The 19,661-nt window shown below is 44.2% G+C and overlaps 1 non-coding gene across 1 annotated transcript; it reads right to left on the bottom strand.

Annotated features, from left to right (window-relative positions):
* Positions 1 to 3,330: 3,330 nt before the first annotated feature.
* TRNAG-CCC (transfer RNA glycine (anticodon CCC)) lies at positions 3,331 to 3,403 on the bottom strand. The gene has a single exon. It is a non-coding gene; the product is annotated as a tRNA-Gly (tRNA).
* Between the last annotated feature and the right edge of the window lie 16,258 nt (positions 3,404 to 19,661).

Raw genomic sequence — 19,661 nt, 5'->3', positions numbered from 1 at the left:
AAATATGCAGAAGGATGTGTGTAGGTTATAGGCAAATACTACACCATTTTACATAAGGGATTTGAGCATCCATGGATTTTGGTACCTGGAGGGTTCTAAGACTAACCCTCCACGGATACTGAGGGAGGACTGATGATTACACTTCAGTCTACTCTAAACCTCTTTTCCTGACAGGAAACCCAAATTAGTTAAGGCTCTTGACATTTTTAGCCTAAAATCAACTTACTCTCATAAACAGAAACTACAGGATTCCATAGAAAGCCACTGCTTGTGGAATATTTAATAGGAGAAAAACCCCAAAGCAGACTTACTTAGAAGCCCCATGCATATTCACATGGGAGCAAAGAATCCAAATTTGGGAATCTGACAGGACCACCAGGGCCTTCCCCAGCCATTTAAGTGTGAGAAATGATGCAGATTCAAGTGAAAGACAAATTGAACTAGAAGTGGCATTGGTGTTGGGCCGAGTGGCTTTTGGACAGTGAGCTGTAAGGAGTTTGTTTCCCTGCAGATGTCTTGCAGACTCTTCTAAGGAAAGAGCTGTCCCCATGTGTTTTGGGGGGTGGCCCTGGGAGGATTTATTGCTCAGTGACCCACCCTAGTCTGTTCACAGCACAGAAGGGCAGCTTGGCCTTTTTGAGACTACTGTCTATACTATTATTTCTTTCATATTTTTGAATCAACTTGTTTTTTATATTTAAACTAATTTTCATTAAAAAGAAACTTTGTAACACTATCATAAATTGAAATCCAGTATCAATACCCTAAATAAAATGAAAGTGTAATAACTAACCTGTAACTGTTAATTATAAATGTTCATCTGGGTATGATTAACAATCACCTCACATCTCACTGGTGGTTTGCCTCACACATTTTGGGGAAGACTACAGTGTTCTTTTAGAATGATTCTTATAGGTGCTAAGACCCCACCTAGTGGTAAAGAAACCGCCTGCCAATACAGGAGACGTAAGAGATCAGGTTTGATCCCTGGTTGGGGAAGATACCCTGGAGAAGGACATGGCAACCCACTCCAGTATTCTTCTCTAGAGAATCCTATGGACAGAGGAGCCTGGCGGGCTACAGTCTATGGGGTCACAAAGAGTTAGACACAACTGAGAGACTAACACTTTCACAGTGTTCTAAGCAATGTCTTCATCCTCAGGATTATAACAGGCCTTGAAGGCCATCTAATAACTGTCTCACCCCCATCCCCTCCTGAGACAGTCTACACAGTCCTTCATTTGATATCATCCTGCTTCTACTTTAACTTCTGCCCCCGCCCCCCCCCATTTTTTGGCTGCACCGTGCAGCTTGTGGGATCCTAGTTTCCTGTCTGGGGATAGAACCCATGCCCCCTGCTGAGGAAATGCATAGTCCCAATTGCTGGACTGCCAGGTAATTTCCTTGAACTTCTCTTATAAGGATATGGAAAACCGTTTGCTTCTGATCAGAAACTGCCATTGCATGTTCCTCTTTGCCCTTTGATGTTGACATAAGTATATGGCATTTGAAAGACTTTTACCCCTAGTGCCAATCTGACATAAGGCCACTTGGGCATCCCCACCTCTGCACTCACCCTCTTTCTCTCTTCTCTTTTAGCCCTTGTAGGGAGGAGGATCAAGGAGCACATAGGTGATGCTGGTGTGTTGGAGAGAATACACAGGATTGAAGTTTGATTTATGTATATTACTCTGAGGGAAGCAAAAACCAAACACAGTGAGCTGGGTCTAGTGAGGAATCCTTAGTCTTGGGAGCAAAGCGGAAAATTTTGAATGCAGATGTGTGCATCTCCAGGTCCAGTTGCCTTTCAAATTATCTCAGAATCTTTTCAGAAAAAGAAGGTGGAAGAGAAGGGAGGGGGACCTCTAAATTAAAAAAAAAAAAAAGCCTTGATAAGACATCTATCCATAAACCTGATTGGTTGTTCCTCTAAGAAAGGGTATCACAAAGTGAGGAGGGCTTGTCCTTCACCCATAACATGGTGGCTTTGGCGTCCCAAGGGCCTCAGTTCTTCAGTGTTTGCTGCCCAGCAGACAGAGTTCCTTAGCACAGGTACTAAGGAATAAACTGCCGGGGGAAGGGGGAACAGTGGCAGCAGCTTGCAGCAGGAAGCACCTACTCCTTATGCACTCGAATATTATTCAGGGGTCTTTTGTTAGAGGCTAATTTCTGTGTGAGAGATAAACGCAAGAGCTGATAAAACTTGGGAGATGACTCATAATATGACCTTGAATATATGCAGGCTGGCAAGGCCTGGGGGAGCTCAGGTCACAAGCAGCTCAGAGGAAAACCCTATGCCAAGGCAGACAAAACCAGTTCCAGCCATCACAGAACAACGGGTACATGCCCTTCTAAAGAAGGTCTTTTTTAAAAGCTCTCAGAAAGGGCTTTAAAATATAGTACATGGGAAGCAAAGCCTGCAACAAAAAGAGGAGATGCCCTGCCCCATCATTATTGTGAATTAGCCATTTGATCACCGACCATCACTTGAACATCCACGCATTGCAGCAGCAAATGGGTCTGGGTAATTGGAGGCCAGCTATTTGTCCACTAGAGAGACAGAGCTATTAGGGTGATGTCTGAGTGAGTTATTGAAGGGGGTGGGAGGCACTCCTAGCACAGAATGGGTCCTTGAAATAGTTTTTTTGTATGATGGCTTAGAAAGAAAAATGGAACTCCAGCCCCATTTGCTAATGTCTGCTGCATCTAGATGGGAGTGTGCTCTGTCCATGAGTTTCATGTTGACTCAGGTGCCAGGAAGACAATGGAGAAGAGGAAACAGGCTGGAGACCCTGTTGTTGGGATCAGCACTAGGGTGGGGAGTGACTGCTGGATAAGTGGCTGCATTTGGGTGGGGGAGGTGGGAGGAAGAGTAGCAGAGGTTTGCTGGGTTCCATGCATCCAGACCAGCTCCATCCCTGGATCAGGTCACCCTAGGCAATGACTAGGAGGGAGAGAGGAAGGGACATCCTAAGGCCAGAACCATTCAACTGAGGCTGGCTTTTCAGTGGATATCTTCATGTGTGAGGGATGTGCTGAAATGGTGTAATGACAAGTTCTTTTTTGTTTGTAATATTTCAAATTCCTGGCTCCCAAGTATTGATCAGCAAAATAATCAGGTGGCATGGACCTGCTTACCTCATATCTGCTTAGGAAAGAGGCCTCTTTCCTCCTGTAGTTTTCTCTTTCCTCCACTCTTACAAAGCACACGAGGAAGCCACTTTCTTTGATTTATTTACTTGGCTGTGCTGGGTCTTAGTTGTAGCATTCAGGGTCTTCAAGCTTCATTGTGGCATTCAGGATCTTTTAGTTGTGGCTTGTGAGATCCTGTTCCCTGACCAGGGGTCAAACCTGGGCCCTCTGCATTGGGAGTGCAGAGTCTTAGCCACTGGACTACCAGGGAAGTCCCCAGGAAGCCACTTTCTTGCTTTATTTCCATGGAAGAAGTAAGGAGAAATAATCATGAAAGTCTATATTTGTTGAAAACTTTCCATGCATTTACAATGATCCAGAGAAGTAGGTATTAATACTGGCCCCATTTTACAAATAAGGACACTGAGGCTCATTTACCCCTGCTTATTTCCTTCACAACACTGATCACCATCTCTAATCATCTTGTTGATTTGTACCTTTGTCTGCCTACCCACAGAAAATGTATACTCTATGAGAGAGGGTTTTTGCCTGTTTTGTTCACTGTGTAATGTCCAGTGCCTACTCGTGTGTGTGGCACATCACAGCTTCTTAATAGCTTGTATCTTTCGTCACATCTGGGATTTGATTTTACCCTACTTACAAGCTCATCATTTAGCCTGTTACCGTTTCATGGGTGCTGGAAGGAAACGTGAGATTCCCAGATCAGAGATAACAGACTGCATGACTCACAGCACAGCAAGTAGCATGAACATCAACATGTTTACGTCAGTTCCCCATATCCCCAACCCCACAGGGCGACACAGAGGGATGGCTGATGGCCCCTGAGCTTGGGGAACTCAGCATTTTGTAGTGGGCAGTAGGCATGCCTACTCTTTGTCCCAGAAGGTGGCATTAATTCATCCCTCAAGATTACTCACTGCAAACATAACCCTGAGAAATGTCCCAGATAAGGAGCACTCAGGACCTTGCATTCTTAGCATGGCCAATGTTGACTTAAAAATTGTCTGCAACCTAAAAGTTGAGCATTACATTTTATTCAATGGGAATTTTTAAGACTTTAAGCCCAAGAGACAGCATCTCAAGTAACTCTGAGAGAAGTGCTTTGAGGAGGTGGGGGGAGGGGTGGCGGGGGGGTGGGGAGAAGGAGTCAGGTTATTTATTTATTAAAAAAAATTTTTTTTATTAGTTGGAGGCTAATTACTTCACAACATTTCAGTGGGTTTTGTCATACATTGACATGAATCAGCCATAGAGTTACACGTATTCCCCATCCCGATCCCCCCTCCCACCTCCCTCTCCACCCGACTCCTCAGGGTCCTCCCAGTGCACCAGGCCCGAGCACTTGTCTCATGCATCCCACCTGGGCTGGTGATCTGTTTCACCATAGATAATATACATGCTGTTCTTTCAAAACATCCCACCCTCACCTTCTCCCACAGAGTTCAAAAGTCTGTTCTGTACTTCTGTGTCTCTTTTTCTTTTTGCATATAGGGCCATCGTTACCATCTTTCTAAATTCCATATATATGTGTTAGTATACTGTAATGTTCTTTATCTTTCTGGCTCACCTCACTCTGTATAATGGGCTCCAGTTGCATCCATCTCATTAGAACTGATTCAAATGAATTCTTTTTAATGGCTGAGTAATATTCCATGGTGTATATGTACCACAGCTTTCTTATCCATTCGTCTGCTGATGGGCATCTAGATTGCTTCCATGTCCTGGCTATTATAAACAGTGCTGTGATGAACTTTGGGGTGCACGTGTCTCTTTCAGATCTGGTTTCCTCAGTGTGTATGCCCAGAAGTGGGATTGCTGGGTCATATGGCAGTTCTATTTCCAGTTTTTTAAGGAACCTCCACACTGTTCTCCATAGTGGCTGTACTAGTTTGCATTCCCACCAATAGTGCAAGAGGGTTCCCTTTTCTCCACACCCTCTCCAGCATTTATTGTTTGTAGACTTTTGGATAGCAGCCATCCTGAGGAGTCAGGTTATCTAGAAGTTTTGTAACAAAGGGCAGGTAGTCTGAATGTCAAAAGATGATTGTTGATTAAAGAAAACCAGATATCCCAAGTTAAGGAATTCAGTGCTTTTTGATGTATGGGAAGACACAAGAGTCTTGGTTCACTGATATCAGTCCTTTGATATACACCTCTGCTATCTGGAACCAGTGTCCTGAGTTTCCTCAGGGCTCACCGTAAGGACTGGCTGCAGTCTGATGGCTGCTAGACAGCAGGTATTCTTTCCTTCCTGGGTTCCCTCAGGGTTCACCAGCTCACCATCCTTGGTGTCTGCAACTGCTATTGACTTTGACATCCTTTGTTTACTGATACGGCAGGAAATATTCCATTTCTCACTAGCAACAAATATAGGAGCACAAGAGAACCATGGAAGAATATCTCCCAATATCCTCCCCTCTGTGCACTTCTGAGCCACACATGGGCACTTGGCAGGGCTACCTTGTATTAGTCTCTCTTTAATGCATAGGCCTTGTCTCCATATCTGATCTAGACTGTGGATTTATTGGGGACAATCCTCCTACATAATCTGTGGTCTTCATTACTATCCAGGTGTGTCACACATCGTGGTTCCTTGGTAAACAACAAAGAACGACGATGGCAGCAGCAACAGGCTTTGGGGTCACAGACTTGAGTGTGAATGTCCGCTCTGATTCCAACTCATGCTGTGACCTCAGAAAATGTGCTTCACCCCTCTGAACCTGTTCACTTGTCTGTAAAATGGCCACAAGACAAGGTATTTCTTTCAGAGGGTTCTTGTAATTTAAATAAATTAATCCAAATGTGGCAAATAGAAAGTGCCTGGAGTGTAATAAATATTAAATCTTAGCTCTTTATTGTTGTAATTATTATTAGTAAGCCCTGATGTGCCAGGCATTTTAATAATTGGTTTGAAAAACATAATCCTCTGGAATTCTCTGGGGGTCAGTGGTTAGGACTGTGCTTCCAATGCAGGGGGCACAGGTTTGATCCTAGGTCAGGGAACTAAGATCCCGCATGCCTCAAGCTAAAAAAAAAAGAAGATATATATGTATATACACACATACATATATAATCATCTTTCTTGAGCATAATAGATGTTGTTATCCTTTTTTTGTACACAAGGAAACAAGTTCAGAAAGATTAAAGTAACTTTTACACAAAGTGGCAGAGTGGAGTTCTGAGCTATTTCTGAATGGTTTCATCCTTTTTGAAGGAGTGGAACAGCAACACCACTTTTAAATGAAATGCTTAGGGACCCTCACAGCCACTGAACCACCAAGGATCTTACTACGACTTTCCCCAGAAGCCTGGCCTGGGGGAGTGGGGAGATAAAAAAGCTGAAGGGGAGAGCTGGGGTGGGGGCTAGCTTTCTGAGGAGCTGAGGGTCAGAACATTGTGTTGAGGGAGGGCCAAAGCAGAATTCAATCCAAATGCAGGTGATTTCACCAAGGCTGGGAAAGTAATAGCTTCCTGGTTGGAGAATGGAAATCCCTCCCCCCAGAGGCTGTAGGGCCCAGGCTCCTCTACTCACTGCAGTGGAGTGGGTCTCCGGACCTGAGATTTGCTTCCCTTTCTCCTGGGATTTATGCAGAGAGGCCTGCAGAGCCTGAAACCACCAGAGACCAAATAAAACCAGTTCAAAGCCAAGTAGATGCTCTCTTCTTGAAGGTGTTCAGGGTGACCTCATCCACAACAGAGCTGGTTGTCACCCCTCCCTCATCTGGGGGCCTCCTGCTGGGGAGTGCTTATCCTCTTTTCCTGGGCTGTTAGCCAGCTGGGATAGATGCTTCATTCCAAGACACGTGTGCATTTTGTCCCAGATCGGCGCTCGCTGTGACGGGTCTTTGAACTCATCAGGCAACTCCAGGAAGTGGAAGAGGATCAAAGAACACAAGATAATCATGGTTAAGCCTCTTTTAAAGTCTAGGTTGGATGTGCTGTGAAGAGGGCAGAGGTAGTTCCCATGACCAAGGACACCATACAAAGAGAAGAGCAGTGAGGCCTCAGAAAGGACCACTTGCACCATCATTTCCGGGCACGGAAGAGTGGGTTTACAACCTGCAGATTAGTGGGCCCCCTCTCAGACCCTCCACATCAGAATCTTTGGGGCTGGGTCCCAACAGTTAGCATTTTGAACAAGTTCTCCAGGTGAGTCTCAGGTACCCTGTGTTAGGACATGGGTTCTATAGGGCTCCACTACACAACAGCTCTGTGATCTTAGGCAAGCTATTTCACTTTCTGAGTCTTAGTTTCTTCCTTATAGCGTGGAATAAGAATACCTCCTTCACAGCACTATTGGGAGAATTAAATGACATACTATGTGTCATTCAACCTGGTAGTTGTTATGAAACTTCTTGTTTAATAACAAGAAGTTATGCCCCCATGCATTTTTTTCAGCTTCCCCTTTTCAGTGGGAAATGCAAACTTATTTTTCTTTATTTGATGCATCCCTTGACCTCTCACAGGCAGGTGTTTGACCCCTCTAAGTACTTGTTAAAAACAGTGTTAAGGGGCTTTCCTGGTGGTCCCTTGGTTAAGAATCCACCTTGCAATGTATGGGACATACCAGTTCAATCCCTGGTCCAGGAAGATCCCATATGCCTTGGAGCAACTAAGCTGTGTGTTACAACTACTGGGTACTCTGGAGCCCATGAACCACAACTATTGAAACCCATGGGCTCAAGAGTCCATGCTCTGCCACAGGGGAGGCCACCGCAATGAGAAGCCCACACACCAGAACTAGAGAGTAGCCCTTGTTGTCTGAAACTAGAGAAAGCCCGAGTGCAGCAATGACAACCCTAAATATATAAATAAAAAACAATGTTAAAAACCTGGGCAAAGCAGAGGCTCTGTGTATAGCGGCTACAATTGTTTAACACAGCACACTTTTCTGAGAAGTGCCTACCCAGCAGTGCCTGCTTTCAAACTATCTTCTCACCCCTCCCCACAGCCCTCCCCCTCAGTTAGAACTTATGCATCCAGCCTTGCATCTTTGTGTGGTCTGCCTCTGTCAGAGCTATGGACTATGAGTTAGTCTTATGATTACATAATGATACAACCTATGTGATCTATCTCTTGTGAGTTTGGTGAATGGGAGTTAATTCCTCAAGAATATTCCCTGGAGAGGGCTGACAAAATACAGTTCGTTAATTTCTGAAACTGAAAGCTGGCTCCCAGACCCAAGTTGACCCCCATGGAGGCACAGGTCCTCAAAGGCATGGCCTCTGTCTCACCTCTTAACCATAGCACCCTAACTAGTCCCTATAGCTCTGCCTACCACATACTCCACTGGCTGCCTCTTTTGGGTTTTTTCCCCTATGATGGTCATTTGAACGTGATTTCATCCAGATTCTTTTTTTATTGAGCTAAGAGGAGTGCAAGTGGTTCCCAGAGGTTGCTGTTACTTATAAGATATGGAGAACTATTTAGCTTTTGGAAGCAGGGGTTAATGGTGGCAAATCCATTAGGATCACCTGGTTAGTTTTAAAACAGATTCCTGGGCCCTATTCCAGAGATTCTGATTTAACTGGCATCAGCCGGTTTTATTTATTTATTTATTTATTTATTTAGCCGGTTTTAAAATCAGCTAAGCCAGGTGATCCTAAAGTAGAGTCAGGTGGTACAGTAGAACAGCTGGCATACAGTATAGTATAGCCACAAGGTTATTCTAGATTCATCACTTGCCTTTACTGCCTGATATAAAGTTTGATGTAAGTAATATTTTCTTAAAGTCACTATAACTCCCTGGTCCATAGGTTGGATGAGTGACTTTTTATTGATGTAACTTCGGTTTGGCATCCTCTTCCAGTACAGTCCTGTCTCATTCACATTAAAAACCTGCTCATGTAAATACATGCCTTCATCAATAATTTATTGAAGCATTCTTGGACAGCTACCTCATTTGCAGTATCTGCCTCATCACTTTTACATTGTGAAGGTTGACTCTACCCTTGAACTGATAAAATCAGCCATGACTGGTATTAAAAGATGAGCTCTGATTCTTCCTCTCTCTTATAAGGGCACTAATCCCATTCATGAGGGTTCCACCCTCAGGCCCTAATCACTTTCCAAAGTCCCCACCTCAATATCATCACACTGGTACATTAGGATTTCAGCCTATGAATTTTGGGGGCATACAAACACTTAGTCCACAACAGCAGTCAAGGAAAACTTCACAGAAAAAGGGACAAGTAAGGAAGACCTGAAAGAAGTTTCTGAGATGAGCCATGCATATTTCTGGGGAAGAGCCCTCTTGGTAGAGGGAATAACCAGTGCAAACAGCTCAAGTCAAGAGTGTGCTTGGTTTTTTAGGAAAAACAAGGAGCCTGGTGTGACTGGAGGGAAGAGATGAGAAGAGTGGTAGATAAAGAGTTCATGGTGGCAGTGGTAACAGGTGGGCAAGCTGCTCAAGGCCTTGTAGGCCCTTTTAGGACTAGATTTTAACTTTGAGATCAAAAGACATTAGATGGTTTTGAGCAGAGGATGGAATGATCTAACTTATGAAGGGCATGCTGGTTGTTGTGGGGCGAGGGGTGAGGATGGGAAGAGGGAGGCTGTCTGGGGGTATCTGGGGGAGTATTCAGATTTGTCTGGGTATTCTTGTCTCCTCTTGTTGTCTCCCCTTGTGGGAATGGTGGTCATTGGGGGAGTTTGTGACCCTGGACTTCGTGCCACAAGGTTAAAGGGTGAAATAAATCAGACAAGAAAGCGTGCCTAACATTTGTAGATGTGGTTTCTCTGAATGAAGAGTCAAACATACACATCATGGCAACTTCTTGTCCTCTTTTATCTCTTATTCCATGGCACATCCCCCTCCAACCTATTCCTTGACACATTTTCCCCCCTACAGTGACCTAGGACTTTTATTCTGTTTTACCTCCTGCTTTTGACAGAGAAAGACTTCTACACTGACATTAGTGTAGATTTTATTACATATATAGCACCACTTGTGAAACAGCAATGGGCAGTAGAGATGCTTAGCGTGTAAAATGTTCCCTGCATTGGGAAAAATCAATACCATAAATGTGGACTTAATGGGACCCCTTAGGGAAGGGAAGCTGGGCAAGGTAACATTCTAGTTGATTGAAACATAACCCACTCCTCACCCCTGCTTTTTGTCTCCTTTTTTTCCCCCCTGTGCATTAGTTCTTATTTCTAAGTCTAAAAATAATAGGTTTTATTGTGCACTTATCGTGTGCCAGGCACTGTGCTAGGTGTTTTACAGACGTTGTCTTATTTAATCCCTGTAACAACTGATGATGTAGACCTTACATTAGTCCAGTTTAAAGCTGAGGAAAGTGAGGCTCGGAGAAATTGAATAACTCACCCAAGGTGGCACAGTTGGTTAATGGCTGAGCACATCTGTGTGATACTGAGGGTCAGCCTATCCGTGTTTCTCCCTCATGGACTCTGCTGTACATGATTCCTGGACTCAGACAGGGTCTCAGTGCTACTGCGCTGGTCACCTGGGAGGTACTTAGGATCAGGGCTGCAGGAACGGGGGGAGATCAGGAGCCCGGGCTGTGCAGCAGAAGGCTTGGGAATGAAGCCTATTTATTATTATTAAGAAGCCCCAACATCAGCTTGTTTTCTTGTTACTAGGCTCTTCTAGTGGATTGTGGAAAAGCAACATTTAGTTCATTGATAACAGCATTAAAATGTTTCTATAAGTGGTGTGTGCATGCTTAGTCCCTTTAGTCATGCCTGACTTTTTATGACCCCATGGACTGTAGCCTGCCAGGCTCCTCTGTCCATGAGATTCTCCAGGCAAGAATATTGGAGTGGGTTCCTGACCCAAGGATCAAACCTGCATCTCCTGTGTCTTCTGCATTGGCAGGTGGATTCTGAGCCACCTGGGAAGCCCTTATTGTAAGTGGTAAAGCTCCTTAATTTGGTACACCTAATTTTTATTTTTTGCAGAAGGGGTTGGTGGGGTGGTGGGTAGTGGTGCAAGGAAAGCAACCTGAATTAGCTATAAATCTGAAACCCAGGCTCTTCTCAATATGTACAGTTTCGTTCCTTTCGGTCACAGTTGGTAACAGGAGCTAACGTTACCAAAGTGACAAAGTGAGACCCTATTTTAATAAATAGATAAGAAAAAAAATCACTTAAAAATCGCTTATTATTCTATGCACATGAATTCTTCCCTCGTTTAAAAATATCTGAAAATATTTACTTTTTTTGAAAAGAGTAAAAGCTCTTCTTGCCATTTGGTTTATTCTGCTCATTTGCTTAACAAAGCCAATTTTCACAGATCAAAGCACAATACATTGATCTCAGCTCTGGTCTCAATTCCTGCAAAATTTGAATGAGACATTCTGTGCTGGATAACATCCATCTGCCCCTTCAGACTCCCTCTCCATCCTTCTCCATCCTGCTTTCTGCCTTGGGAGAGGAGCTTGACCTATAGGGATGACACCAAAGGCCTGACCATCCATATTTAGGCTTAGATGGTAAGGGCATCTCCAATGCCTGTTACTAGCCCTGGGCACCCTGTCCCCACCTTTATACATTGCAGGCTGATTCTTTATCTACTGAGCTACCAGGAAAGCCCTCCATTTATATATTGTCCATTTATTAACCTTCATTCTCTGACATATCCATTTTGAGTGTGTCATCTACTTCCTGCTGAGACCCCGACTGACATAGGTTTCGAGTGATGTCTGTATCTTTATTCCATATACAGGTCCAAGACATCAGTTTCAGAGTGATATGACCACATTACTAATTTGAATGTACAAAGCCCCATACAAGTCCAATGACTCGGTAGTGTCAGAGAGCACAGGGACAAAGCAGCAATCACAGATTGCTGGCCATCAGATTCCTGTGATATGGGTTTCAGGAATCTGGATATGGATAGATCACAATTGGGCACAAGATAGGACCAGATCAAAGGTAATGGTGACCGATCTGACCTCTTTTCTTCCCTGCCAAGATCCTTCCAGCTAGGCCTTGGGTCTCAGGTTAAGACAGAAGACTCTGTGGATTGCATTCAATGCCCACACTTGGTCCAAGAAGCAGGGTAGGAACATCTGGTTCAAATAAGGGACTTAGGAAAGGAGTTTGAGTCAAGAATGACAGTATGACCCAGCAAAACACTGGGGTTTGTGAGCTCCTTGAGGGAACACAGTGTGACTGCCTTGCTCACTGCTGTCCTCTCGTGAGCACCCAGCCAATAGACTGCCAAAAAGTAGGCGTGCTATAAATATCTGAGTGATTGAGTACAAGATGATGAAAGAACATGCTGACTTAATGCACAAAGAAGTCAGGGGGTTACCTTAGGGAGAATCCTATCCCAAGCAGGAAGGTCCATGTTTGGAAATGGGAGCCATGATTTAAGCCCCAGGCATGCACTGCATGCAATCCTTTGGGCAAATTTAACCTACCAGAGCCAAAGACCAGAACCCACGGTTGGGTTGCCACTGCTAGGTTGTTGTTGTTGTTTTTTTTAAACATTTTATCTTATGTTGGAGTATGGTCGATTAGCAATGTTGTGGTAGTTTTCAGGTGTACAGCAAAGTGATTCAGTTATACATTTATATGGCTCTATTCTTTTTCAAATTATTTTCCCATTTAGCTTGCTACATAACATTAAGCAGAGTTTTCTGTGTTATATAGTAGATAGATTTTAATATTTATTAATTTGTTTTTGGCTGTGTTGGGTCTCTGCTGTGGCACACAGGATCTTCGTTGCAGTATGTGGGCTCCAGAGCTCCAGGGCTCAGTAGTTGTGGCGCTTAGGCTTCATTGCCCTGAGACATGTGGGATCTTATTTCCCTGACTGGGGATTGAACCTGTGTCCTCCATACTGGAAGGCAGATCCTAAACAGTAGATCTATTTTAAATATAGCATGCCCACTACTAATTTTAGATGGAGAAGATTTTGTGCAAATGGGGATCTGATTTGATGGAGGTGTTCTTGGGGCTTAAGTAGCTGTTTGAAAATGTAGGGAGATTTTAATTTACTGAAATCAAAATATGTCTGCAAGATCTCTTTAATTATAAACATGGGGAATGCCTTTTTTTTCTTTTCTTTTTTTTTTTTTTTTATTTTTCAGTGGGTTTTGTCATACATTGATATGAATCAGCCATAGAGTTACACGTATTCCCCATCCCGATCCCCCCTCCCACCTCCCTCCACCCGATCCCTCTGGGTCTTCCCAGCCCACCAGGCCCGAGCACTTCTCTCATGCATCCCACTTGGGCTGGTGATCTGTTTCACCATAGGTAATATACATGCTGTTCTTTCGAAACATCCCACCCTCACCTTCTCCCACAGAGTTCAAAAGTCTGTTCTGTACTTCTGTGTCTCTTTTTCTGTTTTGCATATAGGGTTATCGTTACCATCTTTATAAATTCCATATATATGCGTTAGTATACTGTAATGTTCTTTATCTTTCTGGCTTACTTCACTCTGTATAATGGGCTCCAGTTTCATCCATCTCATTAGAACTGATTCAAATGAATTCTTTTTAATGGCTGAGTAATATTCCATGGTGTATATGTACCACAGCTTCCTTATCCATTCATCTGCTGATGGGCATCTAAGGTTGCTTCCATGTCCTGGCTATTATAAACAGTGCTGTGATGAACATTGGGGTGCACGTGTCTCTTTCAGATCTGGTTTCCTCAGTGTGTATGCCCAGAAGTGGTATTGCTGGGTCATATGGCAGTTCTATTTCCAGTTTTTAAAGAAATCTCCACACTGTTTTCCATAGTGGCTGTACTAGTTTGCATTCCCACCAACAGTGTAAGAGGGTTCCCTTTTCTCCACACCCTCTCCAGCATTTATTGCTTGTAGACTTTTGGATAGCAGCCATCCTGACTGGCGTGTAATGGTACCTCATTGTGGTTTTGATTTGCATTTCCCTGATAATGAGTGATGTTGAGCATTTTTTCATGTGTTTGTTAGCCATCTGTATGTCTTCTTTGGAGAAATGTCTGTTTAGTTCTTTGGCCCATGGGGAATGCCTTTTTTAGGCATTCTTGTTGAAGAACACAAGGTCGATAAAAGATTTAGTGGCAAATCAGTGCATTATAGTTGTGTTGACACTTCCACTGGCAGAACTAACAGTTTTTCTTAAGAGTACAATGTGCAAGTGGAATGTTTTGTTTTAAAACTGAATCTGTGTGCATTTAGAGGATCTTTGCCTTATCATTTCTCCCTAGACAGGCCTCCTGAGGACTTCTACCTGGCAATGATTGGTGGGGAGGATGGCAATTAAAGTCATATCTATGCTTTCAATTAAGAAGGCAAGTTCCAGAACTTCCCTGGTGGCCTGGTAGTTCAAGTTCTGTGCTTCCACTGCAGAGAGAGTGGGTTTGATCCCTGGTGGGGGAACTAACATCCCACATGCTGTGTGGGACCAAAAAAAAAGAAAGAAAAAGAGAACAAATAAACAGTTAAAAAGAAATCCCCCCACTCCCCAAAAGAAGGCAAGTTACAGTGCTGGAAAACTGGGTGTTTGGGATATACCAGATCATGCCTCCGGGAACCTTTTCAAATTTACAGATACCTTCCTATACCAGGGGGCTTCCCTCATAGCTCAGTTGGTAAAGAATCTGCCTGCAATGCAGGAGACCCGGGTTCGATTCCTGGGTCGGGAAGATCCTCTGGAGAAGGAAATGGCAACCCACTCCAGTATTCTTGCCTGGAGAATCCCACGGACAGAAGAGCCTGGCAGGCTACAGTCTATGGGGTCGCAAGAGTCAGACACAACTTAGCGGCTTTACTACTACTACTACTCCTATCCCAGGACGATCAGAATCAGTTGGGAAATCACAAATTTAAACTTTGTATCAGTTTGAAGCATCCTTTCCCCTTCAAAAGATCTAAAATGGGAGGTTAGCCTGAATTCCAAGAAGCATGAACAATCCCTTTGGGAGAGATTGGGTTAGTGAGGATTTAGGCTCAACCACTGGTAATGGATTATGGTGATCCAGAGTGAATGTCCTCCTTTCCACCCAACCCCTGAGCTTTTCACATTTCAGGTTGGTCCAGGCACCTAGAGCTGGTGGGAGAGAGTACCATCACAGCCCTGCTGAGCACCAGCAGACAAAAAAAAATGAGGTCATGCCTTTTCTCACTAGCATTAGTGAAAATTGCTTTTTGGTGGCTGGAGAGAAGCAAAGAGCACTTGACTGTCTTAACATCTTTATCCCTGACAGACTCTGTTAAAATGGAATACTGTTGCAATGGGAAGATTAGCTTCAGAGACTCTGACAGGGGGCAGGAGGTTCAAATCAACCTTGATTAATCCATCTGCTTTGAAAGTTGGTTGTGTAAAATGATCAAGGTCATAAGAAGACACTTCAGTACCCATATCCTGCTCAGAGTGATTGTTCTGTCTCCTTCATGTAGACACTAAATGTGCCATCAGGATGGTGGTGGGGGGGGAAGGGATTCAGAAAAGGAAAGGGAAGGTATGAAACGGAGGGAGGGGAAAGAGTTTAGAGAGAAGGGATGAAAGTCAAAGAGGAAGGGGAGGGAAAAAAGTGAGGAATGAAAAAAGAAATGGGTAGTGGGAGGGGTGGGTTATGATTCAGTCCCAGCAGGAGCTGACAGAACCACTAGGGGGTGCTGGGAGCAAGCCTGGGGAGTGGAGGAATAAAACCTAGATTAGGAGGAGGAGAAAATGGCGTCAAATCCAGGAGGGGTGTGTGTGTGTGTTGGGGGGGTGAGGGAGTGGGGGGCGTGGGGGGATCTGATAGCTCAAATGCCGAGTCCCAACAGGACAGGAGCAGCGTTCATCTCACAGAAGCTATGCGGGTCTGTACTTATGGGAAGTATGACAGGAGTGCAGTTCTGGGGTGCATGGCAGAGGTGGTGACAATGACCTTTCTATACCCATCTGCCTAGGGGTTCATCAGCACAGGAACCAGTGTTGCCCCAAGGTTAGCATCATGTGGGTTGGAGCCTAGTGGGGACAGACACTGCCAGTGCCTCCAGGGCCTGGGTAGACATGGAGAGGCTAGGGGCACAGCTGTCTGATGTGTCTATTTAGGGGGCCTTCCTGCAGAAGGGATGTGAAAGATGCCCAACGTTTTGGCGGCTGTGTGGGCCCATGCCTCCACAGCACTGGCCCTGCTTCCCCCTCATCTGTCTGCAGACTTCACCCAAGTCTCAGGCTCCTACCTGGGTCTGGGACGGGATGAGGACTGTGCTTGGAGGAGAGTGAGTCTAAGAAACAAGAGTGGGTGGAGTACGGAGAAGAAAGGCTGGGATGGGGTGGAGAGGACCAGGTGTAAGCAGAAGTTGTAGAGTCATATAGATGTAGGAAATTGGAGAAAAGGAAGGATCACATATGATAAGAGGAGGAAAGAACCAAGAGTCCCTCCTTCCTCATCTCTCCTACTTTGAGCCTTGGAACTTCAGAAATTATCAATAGTCTGATTCTCTGCTGATGATTTATGAGCAGAATGTTTTTATGGATTCTCTGCTAATTTGACCCTGAGTCATTTCTCTTTCCTCACAGATAGTAGATGGCATGTTGTTGTTCAGTCAGTCAGTTGTGTCCAACTCTTTGTGACCCTATGGACTGCAGCATGCCAGTCTTCTTTGTCCATCACCAACTCCCAGAGCTTGCTCAAACTCATGTCCACTGAGTCAGTGATGTCGTCCAATAATCTCATCCTCTGTCATCCCCTTCTCCTCTTGCCTTCAATTTTTCCAGCATCAGAGTCTTTTCAAATGAGTCAGCTCTTCACATCAAGTGGCCAAAGTATTGGAGTTACCACTTCAGCATCAGTTCTTCCAATGAATATTCAGGGTTGATTTCCTTTAAGATTGACTGGTTTAATCTCTTTGCTGTCCAAGGGACAGATTCTCAAGCGTCTTCTCCAGCACCACAGTTTAAAAACATAAATTCATCGGTGTTCAGCCTTCTTTATGGATCAACTCTCACATCCGTACATGACTACTGGAGAAACCATAGCTTTGATTAGATGGACCTTTGTTGGCGAAGTAATGTCAAGGTAGATGGTATAGGTAGATGGCATACTCTGGTTGTAATTGTTCTAAAGGTAGATGGCATACTTTGTTGTAATTGTTCTAAAAACCATAACCATTTCTCAGATCCCATCCCATATGCAGCATCTAGCTTTTTCTGGATCGTGGCTATAGTGATGATGGTACTGGAATGCTGAGGGCATCAAATGAATGGTTTCTGAAGCCTCATCCTTTTATAAACATTAATCTGTTTCAATGTGATCGAAGTCAGTGGGCTACCCAGCCCGCCTGGCCCCGCCTCTGTATGTGGGTCCTCAGCTGCTCCACTAATCAGGAGCCTTTAAAAAGATCTGGCTACTCACTTACCCTGTTCTCCAAGGTGGGGAGGTGTGGCTGGCTTCTCTTGTCAGATATGTTAGCTGCTTCTTGAAGCACCCTGGGGATCCAGGCTTCAGGGGTTCTGTTGGCTGTTTCAGAAAGGATTGGATGCTCTGTGCTTTATGTGTTGCTTCTGGCTGATTGCTTGCAGCAGTCTGAGAAAGCCAAACACCACAAATATTTGTCTGAGGTGGTTGTTACTTAGAATCTCTGATGTCAAGGGAGGCAAAATTAATCCAAAAAGCAGGAAGAGTCTCTCATTGGCCTTGGGAATGCATGTGACTGTATTTGATTCATCCCACATGTTCAGTAACCATCCTGAGTTTCCTGGAACACCTAATAACATTTTAAGGTCTTTCATAGTAGAAAGAAGATATTACTGCCCTTTCCATTGGTAGTCAATGAGCATGTCCTTGGCACTATATGGTATATTGGAAGGAGCACTGGATTGAGGGTCAGAGCACTGGTTCTCAGCTGTCAACTTGTTGAACTTGGACACCTGGGTCTCAATGCTCTCATCTGTAAAATGGCAATATTGGCTTAGTGCAGTGTTTCTCAAACTCTCAAATGAATTGGAATCACCTGGAGAGCTTGTTAAATCACACATTGTTGGATCCATTCTCAGAGTTTCTTTCTTTTTTTCTTTTTTAAAAATATTTTTATCTATTTATCTGGCTGTGTTGGGTCTAGTTCCTTGACCCAGGGATTAAACCCAGGCCCCCTGAATTGGGAGTGGGGAGTCTTAGCCACTGGACTGCCAGGGAAGTCCCCAGAGTTTCTGTTTTTTCCATTGTAGTTTATTATAAGATATTGAATATAGTTCTCTGTGCTATACAGTAGGACCTTGTTGCTTATCTGTTTTATACATAGTAGTGTGTATCTGATAATCCTGAACTCATAATTTATCCCTCCCCATCTTCCCTTTGATAACCATAAGTCTCAGATTTTCTGATCCAGAAGATGGAGTGTGAGAATTTGCATTCCCATAAATTCCCAGGTGATGCTAATGTGGCTGGTCTGGGGACAACACTTTGAGAATCACTGGACTGGGTGACCTCCCCAAGATGGTCTCTTTCTGAAACGTTGCAGTTGTGTGACTGTGTAGAGCATGGAGCATGGTGGGGAGTAGTCAGAGGAAATGGAGGGCCAGCTCTGGGCCAGTATTTTAGCCAGAGTTAGAGGCAGCATCCCAAGGGGCATAGTACATGAATCCCTTTCCTAGTGTACCACGTGCCTAATATCTTGACCGCAAGTCTCTTGTTTGGCTTAATGTCCTTGTTGGAATATAAATATACTCCCTTGGAAGAGAAGGCATATAATATCAGTCATTAGTTTCCTGAATCCACTCCCATCATTTATCAGATCCTGGAGGCCTGGGATATAGGACAGACAGATTTTGTAGGTAAGACAAGGGTTAGAGCAAGGCTTGCTTCTTAGAGAAGGTATCTGACTAGAACGAGGACAGTGGGTATGTAAGATATTGAATACTGACATTGTTTAGTTGCTCAGTCATGTCTGACTCTTTGTGACCCCATTGTCTGCAGCATGCCAGGCTTCCCTGTCCTTCACTATCTCCTGGAGTTTGCTCAAACTCATGTCCATTGAGTCGGTGATACCATCCAACCATCTCATCCTCTGTTGTCCCCTTCTCCTCCTGCCTTCAATCTTTCCCAGCATCAGCATCTTTTCCAGTGAGTTGGCTCTTCCCATCAGGTGGCCAAAGTATTGGAGCTTCAGCGTCAGTCCTACCAATGAATATTCAGGGTTGATTTCCTTTAGAATTGACTGGTTTGATCTCCTTGCTGTCCAAGGGACTCTAATAGTGTCCTGATGTCATAATGTTTCATTAGTCACTATTCAATAGTGTAATAATGTCACTATTCAATAGTGACACTGAATAGTGATAAAAACCAGCCTTTTAAAACCAGATAAGCTTTTTATAAAATTTATTTTAATTTAAGGCTAATTACTTTACAATATTATGGTGGTTTTTGCCATACATTCACATGAATCAGCCATGGGTGTACATGTGTTCCCCATCCTGACCCTCCCTCCCACCTCCCTCCCCATCCCATCCCTCAGGGTCATCCCAGTGTACCAGCCCAGAGCACACTGTCTCGTGTGTCGAACGTGGACTGGCAATCTATTTCATATATAACAATATGCATGTTTCAATGCTATT

Source organism: Muntiacus reevesi, chromosome X, assembly GCF_963930625.1.
Source record: "Muntiacus reevesi chromosome X, mMunRee1.1, whole genome shotgun sequence".
Taxonomy (NCBI): Eukaryota; Metazoa; Chordata; class Mammalia; order Artiodactyla; family Cervidae; genus Muntiacus; species Muntiacus reevesi.
The sequence above is the reverse complement of the archived record's forward strand: the minus strand, read 5'-3'. Positions and strand labels throughout refer to the sequence as shown.